A 10,645-nucleotide genomic window follows, 5' to 3' on the forward strand; every position below is an offset into this window, starting at 1 on the left:
AGGTCTGGCCAACAAGGAAAACAGGTCGAGAGGGACACATGGATGGCATGGACGCATGGGGAGGGAGAGAGGGTGTGTTTGTGATAGAGAGATCCCCTCAAGATCGTGAGGGGACTATATGGGTGGGAGATCGAGGGAGTGCATGCACGATAGAAAGATGCCCCGAGAGAAATCGAGATAGACCATGCACATGTTTGTGATGGAGACTAAGATTAGCTAGTCATATACATATAGGGGGGACTGCGTGTGCCTACAATTGAGTGAGAGACCATCATACTTGGCTAGCTAGGCATGAGATTGTGTGTGTGTGTGTGTGTGCGTGTGAGATGGAGAGAGAACGAGGGAGAGAGATAGAGTTTTAGATGGGCCTATCGAGTGCAAGTGAGATATGCATGTGTATGTGTGACCCAGGTGCATGGAGAGTTTGAGAGAGGGGGGGGGAGCTCCGAGACGACATAGTGGTGCGTGAGAGAGTTACGGGCAAAGAGCCAAGGAATTTGTGTGCATACAATGAGTGCACCCAAGATATCTAGCTTGGACTAGCTAGAGTATCATACATAGTGTGCGAGAGAGACCTATAGATGGTGTATATATGAATGTGAACTAGAAAGACCCCCCCCCACACACACACAGAGAGAGAGAGAGAGAGAGATGGAGAGAAAGGGAGAGGGACCAACAAGGTTTTTGTGTCGGATGCGTGCGATAGAATTGAAGATTGTCGGCGAGAGAGTGAGAGGGAGAGAGAGAGAGAGAGAGAGAGAACAGGAGTCCGGGAGAGGGGGAGGTCGCGTTTTATGCATCAAAGACTGATATAAACCATGTTTCGATATAAACTTGCATTCAAATATTTAAATTGGAGAACATGTTGTCTGCAATCCACACATGAACGGATATATGCATATATCAAACAAGTTCATTAATTTGACTTTCAACATGTTCATGGAGTACTATAATACTGTACAACATGCTACTCGATTGAGGTGTTCAATTTTGGATTTAGTTCACTATTTTGACCTACTGAACGAGCTAGTTCATTGAATCGAGATATTTCATTTTGGGTTTGATTCGCGTTTTTGAGTGGGTCAACTATTTTTCATATAGTAAATCACTAGCAACGAGCATGTAAAAACACATTACTCCCGAGCATCATCTCTCCATCTAAAAAAGAAGTGGCAAGCTAATATTTCAAAATTTGATTCGAATCGACTTGGTAAGGTAGACGTGGATGCTCGTTCTCCCAAAATTTGAACGAACTGTTAAACATCCTCTCTGCTCGGTGGAATTTGCCCGAGCAAATAAATGGGAGACGCGAAATTACCATCCTATGTGGGACACGCATCAATTGGCCCGTTGTACATCGAGGGTAGGTTCGTAACTTCATCCAAGCGCGCCTTCTCCTCGGCCGAAATGACATGTGCCGAATAAATCAAAAACCATGGTCAGCAAAACACGTTCTCCTCGCCCGAAATAGCTCGCGCCCACTATTTCAAAAACGCTCTCCTCGCTCGAAATCGCTCGCGTCCACTATAGTTCAAAACACGCCCTCCTCGCCTGAAATCGCTCCCGCCAACTATTTGGGGAGAAGCAAAGTTACTCTACTATCCCCGACCCTCAGTACAAAGACCAAAGCCGAGAAGCCTATAGGCAAGGGTAGAACTGTAACTCCCCCTCACATTTCAGACAAATGCGTCCGTAAGACATGGTTCCACTCCTCTCCCAATTCCCCCCCCGCCCGCCCCCATTCATACCTCGTGGGCACCAAATCACCTTCTCCCTGGGAAGCTCCCTTCTCCCGAGCCACGAAACCTCGGCCCCACCTCCATGGCGCCCCCCACTGCACCAATTCACAGCCGCCCTCCTCCCTAATGTCGGAGATGCTGTCCAATTGCCGTCGTGCACTGGGTCGTGTGCCTCTTACTCCATGTTGCTGGTGCTGCCTCGACAACGGCCGCATGAACCGTACCGGAGCCGACTCACCCCCGCCGTTGTTCACGGCGCCGGAGCGGCTCCAACTTCGGATCTGTCCAGAGTCCTGGCGCTGCTTCCGCGTAGCCCGTCGACCGTCGCGACATCGCTCTTTCCCTGCCGCCGGTCTCCACCACAACCGCGCCGGCCTCACCGACTCGGCGGCTGGACCTGCCTACTTCGCCATGCCGCCAGATAGGTCGCACCCTCATCTCAAATCACTTTATTTAGGCGTCAGTTGTCTAAATTTTTATTCTGGGCCAATCGATTTCCAATAGGAAGCAGCACCCCTTGAGGCGGCGGAGCTCCTAGGATGTCGGTTGGCTGTTGTCTAACGTAAGGGTGCGGGGCCGCAAGTTCGCCGCAGAAGCAGCGCTTAGATGGCTATCTTTTAGAGTTGCGTGGGTTGAAGGTACTGCCGCCGCCGGATCTGGATGACGGGGAGTCTTTGTGGATTGGCCCGAGGGCGGCGCAACCACGGTAGTGCAATGGGGCGGGGAGCGGGGTTTTGGCCAGGGCCACAGACGGTGAAGGCAGGCTGCTCTGTCGTTGGTCGCTGGCTCTTCGGGGAAGATTCCGAACAGTCTAAGCCGGGAGGCACAAGACGGCCATCAAGCCATCTGGCGTAGATCGGACAGTACCAAAATAAAATAAAATCGTGTAACCCCAATTTAGTCTTCAGTCAATAGACGTGTGACCACTCTCATACCTTGCTGTTGATCTCTTAGTGTATTTCTTCAGATCAAAGAGATATGTCATTCTTAACATTATGCGTTATCTGCATCTTCAGACACACCGTCTTCCGACTCACCGAAGCTGCTCCAACAAGGGAAGCATACACTAGAAGGGAGCTACAGTCCCCACTCAATAGTTCCCTGCATCGAATGCGCGTGCCTGACATGGACAGCCACAACAACTGCATGGCCATCGACAAGTCAGCACATGATGCTCACTCCTATGAATGGCAGCCAGATAGGTTGTACCCTCATCTTACTTGTGTGCAACATTTATGGCTTTGTTATTCATCTAAGCACGGAAAATAGATCATCACATTTCACCGTATATTCATGCTGATCTCTTATGGGTCTTGTTCAGGAGTTCACATTGTTCCATAGTTCAGCTAAGATACTTATTCTTTAGGTAACGTTGTTCCATAGTTATCACCCATCATCCAATGCTATCCCACAGGCTGGTGATTATAGTATTATACCACTTCTAGTATTACATATGTTGTTCTTTAATACTTTTGTGTGCCATCTAGTTAATCTCGAGTACAAACGATACATATTATGTAGCTTTCATCTGTGTTCTCCCTTTAGTTTATGAGACTTGTTGCTGCTAGTTAACCCCAGTCCTACTATTTATGTCGTCTCTTACAGGCACTCATTTACATAAATCTAACTACTAGTTGTCTTCTATCCATGTCAGATATAATTGCACACACTGATATATCCACAAGAACCTCACGGAGCAATGTAAAGGCCAATAAACTTGATGTCAATGATACCCAATATGATGGAACATGTAAAGGCAGTTCTTCAGAAGACTTGCAGAAAGATGATGAATCCTCTTCACCCCACAAGGTCCTTGCTCTAACTTGGCCTGTGATATGGGTACAACATGCATATAATTAATGTTCTCGAGTGTATCTACTCTGTTGCAATGCCATGTGCTTAGCATGCTTATCATGCATGTAAATATGCCATGCCTTCCTGTTTTTCAGTACCTATTCCATTCATGATAACATGTTTTCAAATTAAAGTACTGTCATTCTACTCTATCGCAATGCCATCTACTTAATTTGGACATCATGCTTCTGAATATATTATGCATTGTTATTCATCAGTATGTACTTCATCTGTATGCCATACCATGTTTTTTTACATTGAAGTGCTGTTCTAGTGCTCTGTTGCAATGCCATCTTATTTTCCCAATCATACTCATGTATGTTGCCTTAGTTATTTCTGTACGTATTCCGCTAGCATATAGTTTTACATTCAACTAGTGTTTTTTTTGTTGTGTTGTCCTGTCGTATCCCTAGCTCTTACACCATACTCCCTCCGCCCGGATTACATGTTGCCGAAATGGATAAAAAAGGATGTATCTAGAACTGAAATACGCCTAGACCCATCCATTTTTTCCTGATGGAGGGAATACATGTCAATATGTCATGCCTTTCTATTCTTCAGTACCTATTCCATCTCTCTGATGTCGCATGTTTTATAATTAAAGCACCATTCTTCTATACAAGGCATGCAAGGGGAAGACGACTATGTTAGAATCTGAAGGGTTACAAACAAGGCCTTTGCAAAAGATCCAAACGCCAGGAGATAATAAACCAACTCCAGTTTTTATAGATACTACTCCAGCACAGAGAAACCCAACTCCTACTGATAATAAGCAGATTCCAGTGGCCAAAGAACTAGTCCGCTCCAGTCCAGCAAAAATATGTCAACTCAATTCTAAGAAGCGTGTGTGTATCCTTGCATCATGAAATTTTATAGCATGCTGATCATATTTTCTACATGTTTCTTACCCATCTCTCTTTTAGAAAATAAGCTTAACAGATAGAAGAATTTCTGCAATGGTATCGTTTATGAGGAAAGATTCTTGCAGGAATTCTCTGTGCTCCAATGTAGATGTAAGTACCTGTTGTATATCACTATATTTTTACATCAGCATGTATTTTGTTAATCGGCGTGAATCCAACCTTTATCTGATCTAAATTTAGTTGTAGCAAAATGTATGATTAAAGGCCACAATGTTGATTTTGTAAGGAAAACTGCCTGGTAGTTTTGCATCCTGAGCTGCATGAGTGTACTATCTCATATCAGTGGGTTTGAATACTTTGGTTCTGTAGTGGGTTTTTCAGTGTTTTTTTACTGTGTTGTCCTGTCGTATCCCTAGCTCTTACATCATACTCCCTCCGTCCGGATTAAATGTCGCAGAAATGGATAAAACTGGATGTATCTAGAACTGAAATACGCCTAGACCCGTCCATTTATTTCCGGATGGAGGGAATACATGTCAATATGTCATGCCTTTCTATTCTTCAGTACCTATTCCATCTCTGTTGTAGCATGTTTTATAACTGAATCACCATTCTTCTATATAAGGCATGCAAGGGGAAGACGACTATGTTAGAATCTGAAGGGTTACAAACCAGGTCTTTGCAAAAGATCCAAACGCCAGGAGATAATAAACCAACTCCATTTTTCATAGATACTGCTCCAGCATAGAGAAACCCAACTCCCACTGATAATAAGCAGATTCCAGTGGCCAAAGAACTAGTCCGCTCCAGTCCAGCAAAAGAATGTCAACTCCATTCTAAGAAGCGTGTGCGTATCCTTGCATCATGAAATTTTATAGCATTCTGATCATATTTTCTACATGTTTCTTACCCATCTCTCTTTTAGAAAATAAGGTTAAACGATAGAAGACTTCCTCCATTGGGATCGTATTCGAGGAAAATATCTTGCGGGAATTCTCTGTGCTCCAATGCTGATGTAAGTACCTGTTGTATATCACTATATTTTTACATCAACATGTATTTTGTTAATCGGCGTGAATCTAACCTTTATCTGATCTAAAATTAGTTGTAGCAAAATGTTAAAGGCGCCAATGTTGATTTTTGTAAGGAAAACTGCCTGGTAGTTTTGCATACTGAGCTGCATGAATGTACTATCTCATATCACGCACATTACTGAATTGTAGTGCTTCTCTGGTTGCCCATTCATTCATTGTGTCAATGTTGCTTTCGTGCTACCTTACCTGGCTGATGATAGTTGTGCCATATTGTGTTAATTTGGTGTAGGCTAGTTGCCCAAACGTTCGTTGTGTCAATGTTGCTTTCCTATTATCTGACTTGGCCAATGATAGCAATGCTAGTGTGTTAATTTTGTGCAGGCTGCTGAAGATAAGAAGACAAACTCTGAAAACAGCAAGGCAACCCCATTGTTTCTTTCCAGTAAATCTAGGCCAGGTAATATGGCAATAACTCATGATTAATCTGTTTGGTTCCCGTCCTAATTTATGTTATGATGCAGTGGTCGAGACACTCTCCACTATCAATAATACAAGCCTGCCAAAATCGCCATCTGAATCTGTTCAGTATCCTCTGTCTCGAATGCAACGGAATAAATGTATGTTTGTGAACCAATTAATGGCTGAAGCAATGATGGAAATGGTGGATGAATCAGAGGTGCAGAGTCGTGCGACACAACAACTGATCAATGTTTTCAGAGACAGTGTAGCAAAGCAGAAAGAACTTGCCCACATGCTTATGGGCGTCATCTGTGCCGAGGTTGCAGATTGTGACATTGTAGATGTTTAGGTTCTGCTCATTTATTTGCACTGGCATCAATCTTTGATTGCCCAGTGGATGTAATTTCCTGTAATATATGCTGGATGTGCAATGTTATTCCCTGTATGCCGTACCTTTGCTTGATCGGTTTTGGTCCTGTGCATAATTGCTCGTCGTAATGGGCTCAAATTATCTAATTTGGCCTAAAGACATGTACGAACTTTAGTGGGCCCATTAAGTTAATGGGCCGTTACTAGGCCGAAAGTTAATGGTCGGCCCTCTTACCTCCCGGGTCGTTAATAGGCCGACATCGAAGCGGGCAACAGGTGGCCCCAATTTATTTCACGGGCCGTTAACAGGCCGTTACTAAGTTTGGGCTACATATGGCCCAACTATACTGTAGGCCTTTAGCAGGCCGAAAGAGACAGCGGGCTTGTACTGGACCATGAAGACCATGGGCCGCTAAGAGGCCGAAAGTCAGGTCGTATTGTAAATGGCCCAACTGTGTTGTGGGCCTTTAGCAGGCCGAAAGAGAAACCGGGCTGGTATTGGACCATGAAGGGCATGGGCCGTTAAAAGGCCAAAACTAAGGTCCGACTGCAAATGGCCCAACTCATTTATGGTCCGTTAACAGGCCGAAAGGCACACAGGGCCGGGAATTGGCCCAACACTTAAATGGGTCGCTAAAAGGCCAAAACTCAGGTCCGACTACAAATGGCCCAACTGATTTATGGCTCATCAACAGGCTGAAAGTGACACCGGGCCAGAAATTGGCCCAACACTTAAATGGGCCGCTAAAAGGCCGAAACTCAGGTCCGACAACAAATGGCCCATCAGATTTATGGGCCGTCAACAGGCTGAAAGACACACCGGGCCGGAAATTAGCCCAACATTTAAATGGGTCGCTAAAAGGCCGAAAGATGTACATCCTGAAAATTGGCCCATCCATTAAATGGGCCGTTAACAGGCCGAAATCTCATCGGGCCGATATTGAGCCCAAATATATAGCGGGCTATTAATGGGCTCGAACTGACGATGGACTGCAATGGTGTCAAATCTTTAACGGGCCGTTGACGGGCCGAATTGGCACATCTCGTATGGGTTGTGGGCTTAAATGGACCTAACACAAGTAGGCCTTGTATGGGCTGGCCTGCTAATTTTTACTGGGCCGGCCTTTTCACGGGAATGGGCCTCTGTTGGACCATGCCACGTGTCGACGTATCATAGGCGCCTTCCGTCTAATGAGTGGATGGCATCTGTCCCAACGATGAGCCGACACGTGTTTCCTCCAGCCAATGATGATTTTACACGTGGAAAATCCCCATTGGTCGGGGGTGTTAACGGGTTATTGGATTCAAAACCCGACCCGATAGCTTAACGTCGTTCCGTTACGGTGGATACCACGTGTCGGTCACCCTTGACGAAAGCACTTCTGTAATGCACGATTTATTGTCATGGAAGTGGACACTTCCGTGATGATAATTTTGGTAATGTCATGGAACACTTCTACGACAGCACAGGTAGGACTCTCTTGATTCTGTCATAAATTTGTCATGGATGTACATGCATGACAAAAAACGCAACCTACTGTGACAAACACGTATCATCATGGAAGTATATTTTTTTGTAGTGATATGACTCACATTCGATCTTTCGGTCTCTAGTATTCCAAGACCACGTCTATACATGCTAGGCTCATCAAGTTCAACCCAAGTATTCTTCTTGTGCAAAATTGTCTTACACCCATTGTATGTGAACGTAGATTCTATCACAAGCGATCATCACGAGGTGCTTCGAAACGACGAACTTTAGCAACGTTGCATACTCAGGGAGAACACTTTTACCTTTAAATTAAGTGAAGGGATCATCTTATAATGCCACTTTCGTTTTAAGAAAAATAAGTTGCATAAAGGATAAACATCACATGCAGTCAAAATATGTGACATGATATGGCCATCATCATCTTGTGCTTTTGATCTCCATCTCCAAAGCAACTTCTTGGTCTCCATCCTCACCAGCGCGACACCTTGACCTCCATTGTTGCGTCGGGGTCGTCTCACCAACTATTGCCTCTACAACTATTGCTAACGCATAGTGATAAAGTAAAGCAATTACATGGCGCTTCATGATTGACACGCAGGTCATACAATAATTAAAAGACAACCCTAAGGCACTTGCCAGCTATCGATATTTCAAAACATGATCATCTCATGCAATAACGCATATCACGTCACGTCTTGACCATATCACATCACAACATACCCTGCAAAAACAAGTTAGACGTCTTCTACTTTGTTATTACAAGTTTTACATGGCTACTATGGGTAACTAGCAAGAACCATTCTTACCTACACAAAACCACAATGGTGATTATCAATATTGTTGTTTTAACCTTCTACAAGGACTGGCCGTAGTCAAATTCGATTCAATTAAAGTGACAGAAACAGACACCCGCCAGGCACCTTAGGCAAAACAATTTGCATCAGTCGGTGGGACCGGTCTCATGTACATGGACATGTAATGTTGGCCTGGGCCGCTTCATCCTACAATACCGCCGAATCAAAATAAGACGTTGGTGGTAAGCAGTATGAACATCACCGCCCACAACACCTTTGTGTTCTACTTGTGCATATCATCTACACATAGACCTGACTCATGATGCCACTTTTGGGGAACGTTGCATGGAAAATAAAAAAATTCTACGCACACACAAGATCTATCCGTGGAGATGCATAGCTACGAGAGGGGAGAGTATCTTCATACCCTTGAAGGTCGCTAAGCTGAAGCGTTTATCAACACAGTAGATGTAGTAGTACACCTTCACGATCCGCCCCGATCAAGCATCGAACGTACGACACCTCCGCATTCAACACATGTTTAGGTCGATAACGTCCTCGCCTTCTTGATCCAGCAAGAGGGGCGAAGTAGTAGATGAGTTCCGGCAGCATGACGGCGTGGTGATGGTGGTGAAGAACAATCTCTGCAGGGCTTCGCCAAGCACACCGGAAACTAGACGGAGGATAAACTAGATGGGACGGGGTTGCCGGCACATGGCTTCATGATTCTTGATGTGTTCCGGGTGCTAGCCCTTCCCCTCTATTTATATGCTGAGCGCTAGGGTCGTAACTTGGAGAAAGAGCCTCCTCAAAGTTGGTTTAGCCTGCAAGGCAAGAGTCATTCTCGGACTCTAGGACCAGACACCAGGGTCCTTGGCTTCTGGCCCCAGACACCATGGTCCCGTCTGGCCCCTTGGCATCCGCAAAACTTCCTTTTGCACCTTCCAAAAACCTCATGGGCATTACCCCATGGCCCAAATAAAGTGTTGTCATACCCCGAACATTTTGGGAAACATCTGAAACCCCTTCCGGTGAATTCTGGAACCCTTCAGAAGACCAAACACTATTATCCCATATATCAATCTTCACCTTCGGACTATTGCGGAGCTCCTCCTCATGTCCATGATCTTATCCGGGACTCCGAACATCATTTGGTAACCAACATACATTACTCATATAATACTATATCATCAACAAATATTAAGCATGCGGACCCTAAGGGTTCGAGAATGATGCAGACATGACCGAGACGCTTCTCTGGTCAATAAACAATAGCGGGACCTAGATGCCCATATTGGTTCCTACATATTCCACGAAGATCTTTATCGGTCGAATCTTTATGACAACATACATAGTTCCCTTTGTCTGTTGGTATGTTACTTGCACGAGATTCGATCATCAGTATCTCCATACCTAGTTCAATCTCGTTACTGGCAAGTCTCTTTACTCATTCCCTAATACATCATCCTGTAACTAACTCCTTATTCACTTTGCTTCAAAGCTTCTTGTGATAGTGTATTACCGAGAGGACCCAGAGATACCTCTCCATCATACGGAGTGACAAATCCCAGTCTCGATCCATGCCAACTCAACAGACAACTTCGGAGATACCTGTAGAGCACTTTTATGATCACCTATTTACGTTGTGACGTTTGATGGCACATAAGGCATTCCTCCAGAGTCCGGGAGTTCGATGATCTCATGGTCGAAGAAACATGTATTTGACATTAAGAAAGCAGTACCAATAAGCTGAACGATCATATGCTATGCTAACGGTTGAGTTGTGTCCATCACATCATTCTCCTAATGATGTGATCCCATTATCAAATGACAACTCATGTCTATGGTTAGGAAACCTTAACCATATTTTGATCAATAAGCTAGTCTAGTAGAGGCTAACTAGGGACACAGTATTTGTTTATGTATCCACACATGTATTTAAGTTTCTGGTCAATACAATTCTAGCATGAATAATAAACCTTTATCATGAATAAGGAAATATAATAATAACAACTTTATTATTGCCTCTAGGGCATATTTC

This window comes from Triticum aestivum, chromosome 7B (assembly GCF_018294505.1).
Source record: "Triticum aestivum cultivar Chinese Spring chromosome 7B, IWGSC CS RefSeq v2.1, whole genome shotgun sequence".
Taxonomy (NCBI): Eukaryota; Viridiplantae; Streptophyta; class Magnoliopsida; order Poales; family Poaceae; genus Triticum; species Triticum aestivum.